The following is a 13880-nucleotide window of genomic DNA, read 5'->3' as shown; positions in this document are numbered from 1 at the left end:
CACGGAGCACAAAATCGGAAGCAATTATCTGATTTTGAATTTTGTCTAAGAATAATCTGGCTTCTATGGTATATGTAGTTTGAAGATGGTTTACAAACTCCTACATGAAAGAAAGCATCAGACCATTAAAAATTAGATGGAAAAAATCGCAAAAGAAACCCTGATAAAGTTCCTAAGTAAAAATTAAACACTATCACATGGCCCAAGACACCCGGTATCCAAACAAAACCATAGCGTGGTAAAATACAGCAAACCGGAACAGTTTGTCGCTCTTACGACATGCAGAGAATATGTTCAACTTCTTAATCTATCTTTCCCTAGCCTGGCGAAGCGATGGATGAAGGGAAGGTATCTCATAAAAGTTAACTGGCTTCATCTCAGTGATATTTAATGCTTCAAAATTCAAGATAGTTGATCTCCTGCCAAGACCTACGAAGGACACACCGTGGTTGATCAAAGTTGGATTTATTGTCTTGTTACAAGGAGGGGGGCAAAATATGGTGACCTATTAAGTGACTCAGTTACTCGATGGTTGGGTACCTTAATAGTTTTTGTCTCCAAGGTGAGAGGATCAAAGCAAGACGAGAGCTAAAATGGGTTTGAAAAAATGCAGTGGTCCCTCCTGTGAGCCGGGAAGGAGGGGAGGTTTGGTAACTTTCGTTACATGCGCATCGTTATTGCTTTTCATCTGCGTTCATTGCTTTTCATCTGGGTTCAGACATGATTACGGACAGTGTTTTGTTTTCATCTTGCTTCGTCATGGTCACAAGGTGGCCTTGCCTGTGGTTGGTGTCCCTGGAAATTATTTATGTTCAACAGGAATTTCCTAGGGCTTAGCTGGGAATGCCAGGCCAGCTCCTAGCAACACTAAGGCTGAGCTCTGAGCGTCAGACCAGTTCCTGGCTGTCAGTGGCTACTCTTCTCTTTCTCAAAGTGTGTAGAATTCATACACGTGAGAACTCATTTTTAATATGGAATATTAAGATAAAAGGAAAGGATGAATAATTGCTAAAATTCAAAATCAGCACAGAGCCCAAAGCGGGGCTTGAACTCACAGAGCATGAGATCACGACCCAAGCCAAGGTCAGAAGCTCAACCGACTGAGCCACCCAGGTGCCCCTCATTCCTGTCTTTATCCGAGTCCTTTGCCTCGTAACTAACTCCTCAGTTCCTCTTCAAGAGATGGAGTGTCGTCCCTTGTCTCTGGGCTGGGGCCTGAGGATGACTTGGGTCAATGAGATATTAGACACAAGTCAAGCAGGGCCTTTAAATACGTTTGCCATCTTCGTGAGAGGACGTCCCCTCCAGGGAGCAGCTGCGATTTCACTCATGGTCCCGAAAGGAACACGCTTCAAACTCACCAGAGCCCCTGCAGTAGGGGGCCGAGGAGCCAAGTGGAGGTGTACCCGCAGCTCAAAAATACAGCCTTCGGTTAAGCTTGGCTTAGGTCATTCACCTTCAGACGCTTGAGTAATAAATGCTTACTGGAGGGTCTTCTACGCGTTTGGGTTTTGTGTGTTTGTTACGGGGCAGTAGCTGACTGCGACATGCAGTCTTTGCTGCTTCCCGGTCATGATACAAATCCTGACACTTTCAAAACTATCTTTTCTAATATATCCTACAATTTACTTATACATTATATAACCCACTTATTCCCCTCTGTGTTTTCTGCGTTGTTCCCTTCCCCTCGCCCTCTCCCCCATGCCGAGTCTCTTAAGGACACGGACTTTTGCATACTTTGTGTACTGTGATCCTAGGAACTTAGATCCTATATCCTAGAAGCTTAGTGCGCTCCATAAACACATATTACACTTATGAATCTGTTCTGCCCCTGTCCAGCAGGGCCCAACGCCCTGTGTTTGTAATCCACATCCAGGAATCTTTCTTATTTCTGTTCTTCCAGCCACTTTTCCCCATCCCTAGCGAGTGTTATTTGTTTTCTGAATCCCCTTCTCAAAGCGGAAAAGCTTACACATCAATTGGGGGGCCCCATATATTCTTATTCTCTGGATTTGGGGACAAGCCCCTAAGCTCCAATGACCATTTAAAGTTCGGGATGTCTGCAGATGGCCCTGTCGTTTTTGATTTTCTTCTCTTTGACACTTTCTGCTCTGGAAAGGCTGTCTACTCCTTTTGGTATCCTTTGCTGTGAACGTAGGAGAAACGGCAAGAAAAAGAAGAAAGAGGGAAAGAATTTGTATCAGGGACATTTTTGTCTTCTTGGATCAGGATTTCTACTTCCATGAATCTCCTGGAGAAGGTGTGGGTGAAAAAAGTCAGTGCAGAGGGTTAAATGCCAATCCGGTCGGGAGGGGGAAGCCTTTGCGTATTCCCAGGAAACCAGAAACATGCGAGCAACTTAAATGTTTCTTAACCATAACTTTATCTGGTTCTTTTGAGATGATATCCTTTCTCTGGCTTAGAAAGGGATACTTAGTGTCAATGGTACATTTTGTGAGGAAGGAGGCAGTGAGTGGTTGCTTACGACATTAACGCGCTGCAACTTTTTCTCCTCTGAGAAATCTCAACCTCTGGGCACTGGAGCTCCGGCCGCAACTTTGCTTTACAATTTGGACTCGACAGCTGTCTAGAGAAACCCAGAGTCATACCAGAGACCTAAAAGAGAGGCTGGGGAGAGGAAGAGGTAATTATTCCCTTGTTTTAACAGTCAGTGCTCTGACCTAGCAAAGACATTCATGCACTCCATGTGATTTGAACAGACTTTCACCAGGAAGTCAAGAATTGGAAATCACTCTTTGTTCATCCTAAAGTTTCAGATTCAGTTATTTAGGCACAAAAATGTGGGTTTTTTTCCTTGTGTGTGTGTGTGTGTGTGTGTGTGTACTTTGCACCACTATCTCCTTCTGTCTTCCTGTTTTCCCGCACACTCTGGAAACAGCTGGGTTCTTTTCTTGATCTTAATTTTTCCGTTCTGTAATTCAGGTTTGCGTATGACCTGTTCTCATCCTTTTGATGGCAACGCAAGGGGAGGCAAAAAGGCAGTTAAGAGGGGAAAAGGAGGGTAAGAGTGAAAACCAGTAACACAGGCTGCAGCGGCAGCCGGAACCTCCAAGGACGCACAGACTCAGCCCCGAAGAGAAAGAGACCAGAGAAGAGATTCGGGGACAAACGACAGGTTCCCACGGTGCCGGCCCCTGGGCCCGGCGTCAGTCTGAGGCTCAGCGCTTTCGCTTTACAGATCCGACTCCCCTGGAAACACTGGTCCTTCCAAGGCTTTTGAGAATGGCCTGTTGAGGGTAGGAAACGGGTTTGCAAAACAGGTGACAGGTGGTCCCTCCCACCGCGTGAGATATGGCCACTTTGGGGGGGGGGGGCAGTAAATGCATTAAAAAAAAAAAAAAAAAAAAAAAGCCAGCGCTAACCACGAAGGGATTCGAACCCTCAATCTTCTGATCCGAAGTCAGACGCCTTATCCGTTAGGCCACGTGGTCCCCAAGTACACGTGTGTGTCGCAACACTTGGAAAGTATAATGAGCTTTCCGACCGGTCCTGAGTCCCAAAAGAGCGCGCCCGCCGCCCGCGCTTTCTACACTAGATTACCCGGGTTATTTGAGGCCCCGGAGTCGGGACTCACCGCGGGTAGGATCTGACAATCATGATGGGTCCAGCGTGGGGAGAAAAGTCACTCCCATTGCCACTCCCGAGCTGAGAACCTGTTCGTGGGACCGAAGAGATGCCAAAGCAGCGCATCTCGTCTGCATCCAGGGATAGAAGCGAACTCAGAGCGCCTTCCCTGTTAATACTCCGCCACAGTCACTCGTCTCAGACCCTCGGTGCCGGGCCCCCGCCGGCCCGGCGATCGTGTCACCGCCCCCACAAGGCAGTCAGCACCCGCACCGGCGTCCTTGTCGCTGTCTTGCAGGCCCCGGGGCCTAACAAGTCTCCCCTGCCCACACTCTGGTACTCTGCGATCGTTGTCACCTGCCACCAGAGCGCTTGTCACAGCGTGTCTCTATCTGGAGAAGAAGAGCGTGCTTTTTGTTGGCGTCGCTTAGGCCCTTGGAGTGGTCCAGGCTCATTGATATTATTTGAGGTTCCCGTACATGAAGAGAGAAACAGTCGCCATGTCACAGACATGGTTAACGAGTTTTACATTTGGTAGATGACTCAACACCGGAACGTGTTGCAATAAAACCATTCTATGGCCGAGGTGTTTATAGAATTGATGATGCTCTGTAGAGTGCTCGGCCCAATAAAGTGGTAGAGATTTACACTTATATTTTGATATTTTGGATGGCTTCTTTTGAGTTCATCAGTGAATCTGTGTGACCTTGTTTAAGGATACTGTCGACAATCTACACACGCTGCATTTCCTTAATTTTCTTAAGTCCCAGACCTTGGGAGCACTGGCCCTCTTGGCTCATTTGTGATAGATCTTGGCTTGTGTTGACTAGTAAATCAGCAGCTTCCGGAGCACAGACATGGGATCCTTTACGTGGTCCTTCTTTCCCTGTCCATGGAATAACACCAGGCAAATAGTAGGAGCTCAATAAACATGTGCTCCATCTCTCACATACATATTTTTTGGGAATTTTGCCATCGCCTCTAATGTGGGGATTATGGAGCTCAAAGATTCCTTCATCCCCCAAAAATCTGACTACGGATTTGTCCCGGGGGGAGACCTGACCTGGTGGAGACATGATCTACGGGAAGATTCCCCAGCGAGGATATCCAGCCCAAAGAATTGTTTTGTTCATTTATTTATTTTGAGAGAGAGCGTGAGCGAGCAGGGGAAGGGTGGAGAGAACCCCAAGCGGGCTCCATGTTGCCAGTGCAGAGTGAGACGTGGGGCTGGAACTCAGCCGCTGAGCTGAAAAACCAGGGGGCGGTTGCCAAAGAATTTTTGCGGATGACTGGTGTCTCAGTTTCCATGACATTTCCCCTCAGGCATCAACACAGTTTCTGGTGAGACCCGAGGGACATATATCCCAGATACCTGTGGTGGGAGATGAAGGCGAAAACTTTGGACATTTGCTGGTTGTTGACCAGAAACGTGCTGCTGATACGGGCCTGGTTATGCGGCGGAGGCCAGTGAAGGCTGAGTTGGGGTTCGGTCCGTCTGTCACGTTTGCCTGCCTGTTTGCAGGGGTGTGCAGATGTTTTGGCCTCCTGGTCTAGCGTGCTTTACGGGTCATTTTCTCCTCCCTTGGCAACGATCACGTTCGCCAAGTTCCAAGATGTTAGTACGCTTATTCTTGTCTGTGAATGGAGAGGCTGAAGAAATGATTTTTTAAAACCGCATACGTTATGAAAGACATTGTTGCATAGTTTGCAATGAAACCAAAAACCAACACCCCCCCTCCCCTGCAAAAAACAAAACAAAACAAAACAAAAACAGTCAAAGATCAGGCCACCAACTTGAAAATTCCAGAGATTTTCTTTTTTTTTAAACATTTTTTTTTATGTTTATTTATTTCAGAGACAGAGAGAGACAGAGCATGAGAGGGGGAGGGGCAGAGAGAGAGGGAGACACAGAATCTGAAGCGGGCTCCAGGCTCCGAGCTGTCAGCGGGGCTCGAACTCATGAACTGTGAGATCATGACCTGAACCGAAGTCGGTCGCTCAACAGACTGAGCCACCCAGGCGCCCCTCCAGAGATTTTTTTCTACTGAGAAAATGTGATCCTATTACTCCTTTGATCAAAACTGGTGGTGGTTTCTTACTGCCCATAGACAAATTCGAAACCTGTTTGCACTGCACCTTGCCTTCCTTATGCCTGGCCCTTTCCCTATCGCTTTTGCCACAACTCAGAATTCCAGTGTAGGCCCGAACATTTCCAGGGCTCCTTTGACATCTTTGAGCCCAAACGGCCTGTGCATTTGCCTCTTCTCACAAGATAAGACCTCGGGCCCGTTCCTCTGTCCAGGTACATCCCGTCAGCCCCTCAGCCTCATGGGTTTCCCTCCCTGTGAGTCCTGGAAGCTGTTAAAATAAGCCAATCCATCTTTTGGAGGGAACCAGGGGTTGCTCTGCCCCCTGGTTACTACGAGGCTTACCTCCCGCAGCCCTTGCTGGCTCACTCGATTGGAGATTGCAGCCGAGCGACCTTGCGCGGCATGCGGTGCCCTCCCCTTCCAGGCTGTGAGTGCGTGTGACCGGAAATGGCTACCAATCTCATCTGTCCAGCGTCGAGCATGGCCTGTCCGGCCGTCTGGTGTACTGTGGGGGGCAGACCGCCTCCAGCTACAGGGTGAATGGGAGGTGGTCTGAATACAGCCACTTTGCTGAATACAGCAATCTCTCTCCCCTCCATGTTCGATCGCACTGAATGCTTTATAGTTCTTTAGAAACCCTCAACCGTTATGCCTCCTTGGGCTTGTTTCCACCCCACCCCCCTCCATCTGGAAGCCTCTTCCTGGCTGCCTGCTAAGCTCTTATTCAAGTTGGGACTCAAAATCTGCCACCTTTCCCGACTTGGGCCATTGCCAGGGCAAGGGTGATGCCACGAATCTATTTCACTCAGTTTCCACAGATCTCTGTAGTCGCGGTGACGTCCCTCTGTCAAACTCTGGAATGTTCACACGGTTACTGGGAAATGATGTTATTCTATGCACCTGAGGCGGTGGGGCACTATGAAGCAAGTTGTCAGCTTATTTGAAGTAAACTTGGAAATTGCTGACACGTAGCTGGTGTGGGGTGGGTATGGCAGGTAGGTGACCGGGTCCCTTTCAGAACTTGGGCTCCAGGACTCAAGTGGACTTTGTTTGGCAACCACAGCTTTCCCTGGTGCCTGCAGCTCACAGCCGGAGAGAAGAGTGTGCGCATCATCTCTGAAGACGGAGGCCGAGAAAGACTTCCCTTGTCTTTGCTCGTGCGTATCTTTGTCCCTCTGTGTCTGCACTCTTCCCTTTGCTGTCATAAATCTTAGCTTTGAGTATATGTTGAGTCATGTGAGTCCTTCTGGAAAATCACTCAACTAGTGGGTGATCGTGGGGCTATCAGAAACCATCATTTTCCCTTCTTCCCGCTGCACTTTGTGCATAACCTTTTAAAAGAAATACCTTATTGTACTATACATACTTGTATACTTGTTTAAAAGCATGTCTAGACTGTAGGTTACTTGAACACTTCATGCTTAGCACAGTATCACGTTGAAACAGGGTGCTGTCGGAAAAAAAAAAAAAAAAAAACAACCCACCAGACACTGAATAGAAGCGAGGCAAGATTTTATTCACGGCCGGGCCAAACCTGATCTCCTGATCTTAAGGAGGAAAGTGTAGAGAATGGCTCCGAACAAAAGTAGCAGTGAGCGTCTATGGATTTTAGCAAGTCAGAATAGGTCATTATTTAGTTACCCAATTGCAATTTATAGCATTTCATGGTAGCCAATTCTGTTGTGACACACAGACCTTAGTTTTGGTGGGAACCTATCAATTTAAAGTTCTTTGTCCTAAGAGGGTTTAAAATGACCAATCGTAGTTAGACACCTAAGATACCGTGGGGCAGTGAGTTGGTGACTTTTTACATGTTGGTCTTGCCTAGGCCAGATCTTGGTAAAAGGGGTGGGGGAGCGTTTTGCAACCTAAGTTATCTATTTCCCAAGCAGGCAAAGTTACAGAAGCGAGATAGGGCGGTCAGTTTCCGTATTAGGGAACTACATAAGCTTTTATCTCAACTATTCATGAAAGGTGAGTTTAAGCCAAACTGATATACAATAAGCTTTCGGATATCTTATAAGTTGACCTATTACATTCCCCACTCCGGTTTGTTAGTTATTCAAATCTTTGAATAACCTTATTTTGGCATTTGGGCTAATGGGACGTATTGGCTACGTGACACCATAAGCTTTATAGATCCTATTTTTCAATTTATGAACTGAAGTAGTAGTCTTATCAAACAGGATCCTATAGTTATAGCTAGAGGAAGATAAGGGGTCCCGCAAGGGCACTCAGGAGAGTCGTTAGCCAAGGGGACCAGGAAAATAGAGACTCATACCAATTTTGATTAATTCGTCTTTGTCTTTCTCTTTCCTCTAGTCGTGGTCCGATCTGACTCAGGCTCTGCTTGATGATTCCTGAATTATTGACATAAAAACAGCACTGTTCCCCAAGGGCCATACAAAGCCCTCCTTGTTGTAAAAATAACAGGCCTAGGCCCCTCCAATTCTGACGTACCACCCACCTCAGCTAAAGAGTTTACAGATTCAGACAGTTTATCAATATTCTTTTCTAATTCTGATATATCCTGATCAATTTGTTTGCTTAGTAATTTGAAGTTCTGATCCCCTGTGACGAAAGTGGCAGTACTTACGCCAATGGATCCTGCGACCCCCCCCAGTCCTACAAAGAGGGGCACTAGGACAGGAGAAATGGGTTCCCTCGTAAATCGAGACCGGGGAATGAAACCTAGGTGTTGGTTTGAGATTTCCGCCCATTGTTCATCTCCTAATTTTGGAAGCAAGGGAGGTGGTCTTCCAAATAGGATTTCAAAGGGGGGGATGCCTCTTACGTAAGGTATACAGCGTACTCTGAGGAGGGCAAGAGGAAGGACGCCTACCCGGTTTTCGCCAGTTTCTGGAATTAATTCAGTCAAGGTTTCTTTTAGACTTCTATGCATTCTTTCTACTTGCCCTGAACTTTGGGGGTGGTAGGCACAATGTAATTTCCAATTTATTTGTAAGCTTTTGGCCAACATTTTAGATATCTGGGCTATGAAAGCTGGGCCATTATCTGACCCCAGACCAGTAGGGATGCCAAATCGGGGAACCAATTCACTGAGTAATTTCTTAGCCACTATCTGAGCTGACTCTGTTCTCGTGGGGAAAGCCTCTACCCATCCAGAGAAGGTGTCCACTAGAACGAGGAGATAATGATAATGAGGGCCCATGTCTCGTCTCAGTGAAGTCAAATTCCCATAATTTCTCCAGGCATCTGTCCGCGTAGTGGCCGTCCCGAAAAGTTAAACTTGGGAGATGGGTGAGTCTGAGCACAGGCTTTGCATCGGTCGACTAGGCTTTTTACGATTTTATTAAGGTTTGGAATAACGTAGTCTCTTTGGGCTAGATCAGACAACTTGGTTGCCCCTAGATGTGTGGGGCTGTGGGCTTGCGGGAGCGAGGTCCATCCTATAGCTTCTGGTATGAAGATGCGTCCATCCTCGAGGTGATACCAATGCTGGTCATCTCTTTTTGCCCTCGAGGTTTTTATCAGGCGTAGCTCTTCTTTGCTATAAAATGGTTCCGTGGGGAGAAAGCGTGGAGGCAGCAGAGGCAAAATTTTAATCGGGAGAACATGTCTTTCTGCTGTGGCTGATGCAACGGCGTTTCCTTTTGCTTGGGGCGAGTCTGCCTTTTGGTGGCTCTTGCGATGTATAATGGCCACCTTTTTAGGAAGCCATAAGGCTTCCAGTAGGGCCAGGATTTCTGTATTTTTAATTTCCTTCCCTCCTGAAGTGAACGGTCCTCTTTCCTTATATAGAGCTCCAGGAACATGGGTGGTGGCAAAGGCATACCTCCTATCAGTGAAAACCTTCACCGTTTTTCCCTCTGCCCATCTGAGGGCCTGGGCTCGAGCCATCAGCTCTGCTCTTTGGGCAGAAGTGTTGTGCTCAAGGGCTTGGGCCCCGATAACCCGGTCCTGAGTCACTACAGCTGCACCTGCGTGTCTGACTCCATCTTTGACAAAAAGGCTGCCATCAGAGAACAGCTCGAAGTCCACCTTTGGCAGAGGTTGCTCTCTTAAGTCCCCCCTCAGTCCTGTCAGAGCACTCCCGGTTTCCAAGCAATCGTGGCGTGGGGCCTCCGAGTCGCCATCCGGCAGCAACGTGGCTGGATTTAAAGCCTCTGTCTTCAGGAAAGTGATGCGTGGCGGGTCTAGTGGCGATACCTGATCCTGGAGGATTCGTGCGTTGATCCATCGGTCTGGTGGGGAGCGCAGCAGGGATGCTACTGCGTGAGGTCCTGTGATCTGAAGGTCTTGCCCAAGCGTTAGTTTGGAAGCTTCTTCAACCAGCATGGCAGTGGCGGTAAACCGCTCTGAGGCAACCGGGCCACCCGGTGGCAACAGAGTCCAGCCGCTTGGACAAGTAGGCGACAGGTCGTTTCCAGGGGCCCAGAGCTTGAGTAAGGATCCCAGATCTCATGCACAAATAGTTGGAAGGGTTTGGTAATAGCAGGTGAAGCTAGGGCAGGGGCTTGGGTGAGGGCGCTCTTGATTTGCTCAAAAGCCCTATCTTCTTGTTCTCTCCGGACCATCTCAGTTCCTTCACCCCCCGGCGGAGTACAGGGGTTTTGCCATCTCAGCAAAACCAGGTAACCGGAGGCGGCAATACCCAGCGGCCCCTAGGAACTCCCTGATCTGCCTTTTAGTTGTGGGTTTGGCAATGTTGAGGATAGCTTGGATTCTTTCCCGCCCCAGTGATCGCTTGCCTTCATGCAGTTGGTAGCCCAAGTATATGACAGAGTCCAAGCGAATTTGCGCCTTCTTTGCGGAAACTTTATATCCCAGGACATCTAATTCCCTTAGCAGGTCCTCCGTAGCCTTTGTGCAGCTAAGGAGTCAGTGGCTAGGAGCAAGTTGTCTACATATTGTAACAGCCTAACATCTGGGTGGCTCTCCCGGTAGGGGACCAAATCCCTTCGAAGCGCCTCATCAAATAGAGTAGGGGAGTTTCTAAACCCTTGGGGCAGTTGAGTCCAGGTTAACTGTCCATTGTAGGTTCCATCTGGGTCTGTCCATTCAAAGGCAAAAATAGACTGACTGACCTTCGCAATCGGCAAAGCAAAAGAATGCATCCTTTAAGTCCAGGACGGAGTAAAGGAGGTAATTTGGTGAGAGTTCACTCAGGAGAGTATAGGGGTTGGGGACCGAAGGATGAATTGTCTCCACCCTTTTGTTAACTTCTCTGAGGTCTTGTGCCGGCCTATACTCTGAAGTCCCAGGTTTTGGGACAGGAAGCAAGGGAGTATTCCAGGCGGAACGGCATGGCATTAGGATCCCAGCTTCTCGCAAGCGGTTGATGTGTTTGGCAATTCCCTCCCTCGCTTGCTGGCTGATGGGATGGATATTGCCTCACCCAGATTGGGGTGGCTGGGGCAGCTAGCTGGATCACTGGCAGCGCTCGTTGAATGGCTAGTCCGGGGGGGGGGGGGGTTAGTTTCAGCCCAAGCTGTAGGAATTGTCTCTTTCCACTTTTCTATTAATGGAGAGGCTTTCCGCTCCAGTTTTTCCAGGAGTAGATATTCCTCTGATATAGGGCAAGTAACTAGAATGGCAGGTGGCTATAGGTTCAAGTCTATAGAATTTCCGGTAAAGGAGATTTGGGCCTTAAGCTTGTGCAACAGATCTCTCCCCAGAAGGGAATATGGGCAATCCGGTATGAGCACAAAGGAATGAGTAATAGTCCCTTGAGCTAGGTCAGTGATTCGGGCACGAGTCCGCGGGTAGCCTTGCGTTCGTCCTGTGGCTCCCTGAATGTATACCTTTTCTCTAATCACAGGTCCTAAGGGTTCTTTAAGAACAGAATACATAGCCCCAGTGTCAACCAGGAATCTGGTTTCTTTCCCTTCTACATTGAGGGTAACCACAGACTCCTGGGGATTCAGGGAAAGAGGGGAGCTGTGGTGGCGTCATTGTTCCTGGGCGACCAGGATGGGAGGCTTTTTGTTGGGGCATTTATCTTTCCAATGTCCTTCTTCCTTACAATAAGCACATTGATTTTTTCCCAGCTTTGCTCGGGGTCCTTTCTGGTGGGGTTGAGGCCTTCCCTGTCCTTTGCTGTTGCCTGGGGGGTTTTCCCCAGGCTGCTACTAGGGCTTTCCCTATTTCCTTCCCTTGCTTAATGGCAGGGCTGTCCCTGCTGTGAAAAACTCGCTGGGCTATTTCCACCAACTTTGAAATTACCTTTCCTTCGGATCCTTCTAATTTTTGGAGCTTTTTACGGATGTCTGGGGCCGACTGAGAAACGAAAGCCATATTAATGCTTTTACGGTTCTCTGTTGCCTCGGGGTCAATAGGGAATATAAGCGGTAAGCCCGGTAAAGCCTTTCTAGGAAGGCTGCAGGCGACTCATTCGGTCCTTGGACTGTGTCCTGAATCTTTGTCAGATCGGTGGGCTTTCGTGCTGCTGCGTGAAGCCCCTGTAACAGAATCTGGCCATACTGGAGTAGACGCTCCCTACCGTTATCCATGTTAGGGTCCCACTGGGGCGGCGTGGAAGGGAAAACGTGCTCAATTCTGTGAAGGTCTGTGGTAGGCATTCCATCCGGGCCGAGGACTGCTCTCGTGGCTTCCCGGGGCACTCGGGCCCTTTCCTTGAAGTCAGTAAGACCTGCAAGAGTTGGTGACAATCTTCCCAAGTAGGTAAATGAGTGGGGAAAATAGAGTGCAATAAGTCAATTAGGCCCTGGGGGTTTTCAGAGAAAGGCAGGTTCTGAGTTTTCCAGTTGTAGAGGTCCGAGGTGGAGAAAGGAGTGTAGACAACCATCGGGCGTGTTGGCCGCCTGTCTGGACCGGGAGCCGGAGCCGTTTGCCTAAGAGGAAGGATGGGAACTGGGGCATCAGAGGACTGGTGTTCTCCTCTCTAGAGGGCTCCTGATCTGGTATGTGGGGGACTAGTCAAAGGATCTACTGCGGCTTTTGGTTCCTGGGGAGCTAGTGGGGTCTGGGGATAAGGAGGTGGTCTCTGAGAATCGGATAACAAGTCCCTCCCTTCGGGTATCTCCTGAAGCACTGGGTAAAGCCTCTTTGAAGGCTGAGTGACGGGAAGCAAGGGTTCGGGAGTTTGGAGGAGAACAGGAAGGGGAGTGGGAAAGGGAGATGCCAGATGACAGCTTTTGGCCCTGTTTCTGGTACTTTCTCGGCCAGAAAGGTGGGTCGTTTAGGAGGTCGACCCGTCACAGCATATGGCTCCTGGTCGAGATGAACATCATGACAAATCCTGCGGACGGCATAAACAAGGTTAAGATTCTAGGAGCCCTCTGGGGGCCAGTCAACCCCAGAGAGCATCGGCCAGTCCAGTGGGCAACATGTCCGCAGCCAGGACGGCTTTAGGTTAAAGCCATAGTTCTTTCCTTTTTTTTTGAAACCAGAGAAGTTATTTAGCATGCATTTAAGGGGAGAGCAAGGCTCGGACGAAGACTGACCCATGACGGAGGTTAAACACTGGGTCACACCAGAGATAAAGATAGGCTAACAGGAAACGTTTAACAGGGCACACAGAGCACTGAACATAGAACGAATGGTTGGGGTGATCAAGCCCAACCCAGACGGTCCGGAGACCCAGATGGGGCTGGGACGTCTCCACCAGACACCAGCTAGGGGGAAGTTAAGCTGCGTCCAGCCTTCCCTCTGAGAATCAGATCTGGCCAGTAACAGAAAACAGAAAACAGAAAATAGGCGCCGCCTCGCGTACCTTGCTTAAGCCAGGTCTGAGAACAGAAGGCCGGGGCCGAGGAACGTGTCTCGGGAGCTGTCCCCTAGCTGTTCCGCTTCAGCCTCCGAATTTCGGGTTGTCGTAGAATCTCGGTGGAACCTCCAAATGAAACAGGGTGCTGTCGGGGGAAAAAAAAAAAAAAACAACAAAAAAAAAACCACCAGACGCCGAATAGAAGCGAGGCAAGATTTTATTCACGGCCGGGCCAAACCTGATCTCCTGATCTTAAGGAGGAAAGTGTAGAGAATGGCCCTGAACAAAGGTAGCAGTGAGCGTCTATGGATTTTAGCAAGTCAGAATAGGTCATTATTTAGTTACCCAATTGCAATTTACAGCATTTCATGGTAGCCAATTCTATTGTGACACACAGACTTTAGTTTTGGTGGGAACCTATCAATTTGAAGTTCTTTGTCCTAAGAGGGTTTAAAATGACCAACTGTAGTTAGACACCTAAGATACCGTGGGGCGGTGAGTTGGTGACTTTTTAC

General features: G+C 48.6%; 1 long non-coding RNA gene and 1 other non-coding gene across 2 annotated transcripts; both read right to left on the bottom strand.

The window, feature by feature from the left end:
• Positions 1 to 3379: 3379 nt before the first annotated feature.
• On the bottom strand, positions 3380 to 3452 carry TRNAR-UCG (transfer RNA arginine (anticodon UCG)). The gene has a single exon. It is a non-coding gene; the product is annotated as a tRNA-Arg (tRNA).
• A 1279-nt stretch (positions 3453 to 4731) lies between these two features.
• Positions 4732 to 13361, bottom strand: LOC113593858 (uncharacterized). The gene is made up of 5 exons (XR_003414218.2): positions 12139 to 13361; positions 7957 to 8035; positions 7042 to 7125; positions 6018 to 6204; positions 4732 to 5235 (listed from the first exon to the last, which is right to left on the bottom strand). It is a non-coding gene; the product is annotated as an uncharacterized LOC113593858 (long non-coding RNA).
• Between the last annotated feature and the right edge of the window lie 519 nt (positions 13362 to 13880).

This window comes from Acinonyx jubatus, chromosome B2, assembly GCF_027475565.1.
Source record: "Acinonyx jubatus isolate Ajub_Pintada_27869175 chromosome B2, VMU_Ajub_asm_v1.0, whole genome shotgun sequence".
Taxonomy (NCBI): Eukaryota; Metazoa; Chordata; class Mammalia; order Carnivora; family Felidae; genus Acinonyx; species Acinonyx jubatus.
The sequence above is the reverse complement of the archived record's forward strand: the minus strand, read 5'-3'. Positions and strand labels throughout refer to the sequence as shown.